This window comes from Pipistrellus kuhlii, unplaced genomic scaffold, assembly GCF_014108245.1.
Source record: "Pipistrellus kuhlii isolate mPipKuh1 unplaced genomic scaffold, mPipKuh1.p scaffold_m20_p_40, whole genome shotgun sequence".
NCBI classification, from domain to species: Eukaryota; Metazoa; Chordata; class Mammalia; order Chiroptera; family Vespertilionidae; genus Pipistrellus; species Pipistrellus kuhlii.
Window position 1 is genome coordinate 3,993,540 of NW_023425541.1, and position 5,421 is coordinate 3,998,960.

Below are 5,421 nucleotides of genomic sequence, written 5' to 3' on the forward strand. Positions count from 1 at the left end.
AACATTTATTGATTTCAGAGAGGAAGGGAGAAGGAGAGAGAGATAGAAACATCAATGATGAGAAGGAATCATTGGTTGACTGCCTCCTATACGCCCCCCACTGGGGATCAAGCCTGCAACTCACGCATGTGCCCTTGGCTGGAATCAGTCTGCAGGCTGATGCTCTATCCACTGAGCCAAACCAACTAGGGCGGAAGGAAGAATCTTAATGGATGCAAGACAGAGACAGAAGGTTAAGTACAAGGAATATCCCATTAAACTATCACATGATTTTTCAATAGAAACACATCAGGCCAGAAGGGAATGAAATGAAAAGCAAGGGACTAAATCCAAGAATCATCTATCCCAGTGGTCGGCAAATTCATTAGTCAATAGAGACAAATATCAACAGTAAAACGATTGAAATTTCTTTTGAGAGCCAAATTTTTTAAACTTCAACTTCTAATGTCACTTCTTCAAAATAGACTCGACCAGGCAGTGGTATTTTGTAGAAGAGCCACACTCAAGAGGCCAAAGAGCCACATGTGGCTCGCAAGCCACAGTTTGCCAACCACAGGTCTATCAAGCAGGTCTATCAGAATTGAAGGTGAAATCAGGAGTTTTGCAGACAAACACCGGCCAGCGAATTTTATTACCACCAAACAAGCAATGCAAGAAATCCTCAAGGGACTGATGTAAGAAGAAGGGACAGAAAGAGGAGGAGAAACAGACATAAAAAATAAAAATGGTAACAAACAAGTACCTATTAATAATAACCTTAAATGTAAATGGGTTATATGCTCCAATAAAAACACATAAAGTGGCTGAATGGTTAAGAAAACATGACCCATATATATGCTGCCTATAAGAGATCCATCTCAGAATAAAGAAATCACACAGAAGGGATAAAAAAAAATACTTTCATGCAAATGGAAATGAAAAAAAAGCTGGGGTAGCAATACTTATATTTAACAAAATAGACCTGAAAGTGAAGGTCATAACAAGAGATAAGGAAGGCCACTTCATAATACATAACTGATACAATAAGAGGATATAACCCTGGCACACATATATGCACCCAATACTGGAGCACCCAAATACATAAAAGAACTTCTGGAAGACATAAAGGGAGAGATCAACAGAATACTATCATATTATAGTAGGAGACTTTAATATCTGATTGACATCACTGGAAAATTTTTCAAGACAAAAAATCAGCAGAGAAAACAGCAATCCTAAATTACTCACTAGGTCAGATGGAATGAATTGATATCATCAGAAAATTTCACCCCAAAGCTACAGAATATACATTCTTCTCAAGGACACATGGAACATTTTCAAAGATAGACCACACATTATACACAGGCTAAGTTTCTACAAATTCAAGATGATTGAAATAATATCAAGCAACTTCTCAGATCACAATTAGAAATCAACTACAATAAAAATAATCAAACATATGGAGGCTAAATAGCATGCTATTAAACAATGAATGGGTTACCAAAGAGATAAAAGAATAAACTTAAAAAACACCCTGGAAACAAATGACAACGAAAACACAACAATCCAAAATCTATGGGACATAGTGACAGCAGTCCTGAGAGGGAAGTTCACAGCACTAAAGACCTATATTAAAACACACACACACACACACACACACACACACACACACACACACACAAAAACCCAATAAAAACTGTTAATAAGTTATCTAACCCTAGAACTTAAAGAATTAGAAAGAGAGCAACAAGAAATGCCCATATAGAGCACAAGGAAGGAAATAATAAAGATCAGAGCAGAAATAAATAACACAGAGACTAAATTGTGTGTGCACGTGTGCTTGCGCATATATACACACTCACAACCAATAATAAAAAAAAAATCAATAGAACCAAGAACTGGTTCTTTGAAAGGCTAAATAATATTGATGAACCTCTAGCAAGGCTCAACAAGAAACAAAGAGAGAGGAGCCAAATAAACAAAATCAGAAATGAAAGAGATGAAGTAACAACCAATCCCACAGAAATACAAAGGATTGTAAAAATAAAAAACAAAAACAAAAAAAACCACACAAAAAACTATAAACAACTCTAGTACAACAAGCTGTACAAACTGGATGAAATGGACATATTCCTAGAAAAATGCAAACTTCCAAAAATCAATTGGGAAGAATAAAAACAAACAAACAAACAAACCTGAATAGGCTGATAACTACTAATGAAATTGAAACAGTAGTAAAAAAAAAACACTTCCAGCAAACAACCCTGGATCAAATGGTTTCACAGGGGAGTTTTATCAAACTTTCAAAGAACTAAAACATATCCTCCTCAGATTATTCCAAAAAAAATCAAGAGGAAGTAACACTTCCAGCTCTTTCTATGAACCCAGCATTAGCCTAATGTCAAAACCAGATAAAGACATTAAAATAAAGAGAATTATAGGCTAATATCCCCAACAAAATTTTGGCAAATCATATCGAGCATCACATTAGAAAGATTGTAAACCATGACCAAGTGGGATTTATTCTTGGGATGCAAGGCTGGTACAATATCCATATTCAATAAACGTTGTACATCACATAAACAAACTAAGACAAAAATCACATAATCATATTAATTGATGCAAAAAAGGCATTTGACAAAACCCAATACCTTTTCCAGATAATATTTGGAAACTAAGGAGAAAGTAAACACTCATGCCCCATGCCCCTGTTGTCTGTGTCCATTGATTAGGCTCATATGCATGCATATAAGTCCTTTGGTTGATCTCTTCCCCTTATCCCCATTGTCCCCTACCTTCCCTGAGGTTTAATGTTCTTATTGATCTTTCTCTGTCTCTGGATCTATTTTTTTTCATCAGTTTATGTTGTTCATTATATTCTACAAAGGAGAGAGATCATGTGATATTTATCTTTCTTTGCTTGGCTGATTTCACTAAGCATAATGTTTTTCATCTTCATCCATGTTGCAAATGGTAAGAACTCTTTTTTTACTGCAACGTAGTATTCCATTGTGCAGATGTACCACTGTATTTTTTTTCTTACAAAATTTTTTTTTACATTTTTTTAATTAAATAATTATCTGTGTACATATTTTAACATTGCCCCCCTCCCCTACATACCCTCCCTCCCCAGAGTTTTGTGTCCATTGGTTGTAGTTATATGCATGTATACAAGTCCTTCGGTTGATCTATTATCTCCCCCAGATCTCCCTACCCTACCTGCTGTAATTTGACAGTCTGCTTGTTGCTTTACTGTCTCTATATCTACCTTTTGGTTCATCGGTTTATAATGTTCTTTATTATCCATAAATGAGTGAGGTCATGTGGTGTTTCTCTTTCATTGACTGGCTTATTTCACTCAGCATGATGTTCTCCAATTCCACCCAGGTTGCTGCAAATGATGAGAATTCCTTCTTTTTTATGGCAGCATAGTATTCCATTCAGGCGTCTTCAAACTACGGCCCGCGGGCCACATGCGGCCCGCAGAGGAGTCTGATCTGGCCCGCCAGGTTTTTTGGGCAGTGAGCGCAGCCGAGGTGTTACAGTAGGAATTAGTAGTTCATATAGTCCAGCCCTCCAGCTCTCTGAGGGACCGTGATCTGGCCCCCACTTTAAAAAGTTTGAGGACCCCTGGCTGTAGATGTACCATTGTTTTTTGATCCAATCATCTGCTGACGGGCACCTAGGCTGTTTCCAAATTCTGGCTATTGTAGATTGTGCTGATATGAACATATGGGTGCATATATCCTTTCTGATTGGTGTTTCTAGTTTCTTGGGATATATTCCTAGGAGTGGGATTACTGGGTCAAATGGGAGTTCCATTTTCAGTTTTTTGAGGAAACTCCACACTGTTCTTCACAGTGGTTGCACCAGTATGCATTCCCACCAGCAGTGCAAGAGGGCTACTTTTTCTCCGCAACCTCGCCAACACTTGTTATTTGTTGATTTGTTGATGTTGGCTGTTCTGACAGGTGTGAGATGGTACCGCATTGTTGTTTTGATTTGCATCTCTCAGACAATTAGTGACTTTGAGCATGTTTTCATGTGCCTTTTGGCCTTCCTTCTGTCTTCTTTTGAAAATATTCTATTTAGGTCCATTGCCCATTTTTTAATTGGATCATTCATCTTCCTTTTATTTAGTTGTATAAGCTGTCTGTAGATGTTGGAGATTAAACCTTTATCAGTGGTAACATTTGTAAATATGTTCTCCCACACAGTGGGCTTTCTTGTTGTTTTGTTGATGGTTTCTTTTGCTGTGCAAAAGCTTTTTATTTTGATGTAGTCCCATTGTTTATTTTCTCTCTTTTTTTAAAAATAAATTTTTATTGTTCATATTATTACAAATGTTCCTTCCCCCCCCTCCATTGCTCTCCTCCACCAGGTTCCCATCCCACCCTCTGCCCTTTCCCCACCCCCCACTGTCCTCATCCATAGGTGCACAGTTTATGTTCAGTCTCTTCCCACATCCCCCTCTCCCCTTTTCCCCAAGAATCGTCAGTTCATTCCCCTTCCATACCTCTGATTCTATTATATTCAACAGTTAATATTGTTCATCAGATTTTTAAAAAAAATTTCCTTGGTTTTTAGATTCACTTGTTGATAGTTATGTATTTGTTGTTCATAATTTTTATCTTTATTTACTTTCTCTTCCGAAAGAACCCCCTTCAACAATTCATATAATTCTGGTTTGGTGGTGATGAACTCCTTTAGCTTTTTTTTATTTTTTTATTTTTTTAATTTTTTTTTATTTTTATTAGTGAAGCTCTTTATCTGGTCTTCGATTCTGAGTGATAGCTTTGCTGGGTAGATTATCGTTGGCTGTAGGTTCTTACTATTCATCACCTTGAATATTTCTTGCTATTCTCGTCTAGCCTGCATGGTTTCGGCTGAGAAATCAGCTAACAATCGTATAGGTGCTCCTTTATAGGTAACTACCTGCTTTGCTCTTGCTGCTTTTAATATTCTCTCTTTGTCTTTTGCTCTTGGAATTTTAATTATGATTTGTCTTGGTGTGATCCTCTTTGGATTCCTTTTGTTTGGAGTTCTGTGTGCTTCCTGGACTTGTAAGTATAATTCTTTCACCAGGTGGGGGAAATTTTCTGTCACTATTTCTTTCAGTATGTTTTCGATATCTTGCTCTCTCTCATCTTCTGGGACCCCCATAATTCTGATGTTGGTTCGCTTGAAGTTGTCCCAGAGGTTTCTTACATTATCTTTAATTTTCTGGATTCTCTTGTCTTCTTGCTTCTGTGGAGGAGTATCTTCTGGCTCTTTATGTTCCAAATCCTTGACTTGATTCTTGCGATCTTCCATTCTGTTTTTAGGACTCTGTATGATATTTTTTATTTCAGACAATGTATTCTTTATTTCTTGTTGATCCCTTGTCATTTCTCGTTGATTCCTTATTAATTCTAGTTGATCCCTTTTCATAGCCTCATAGGA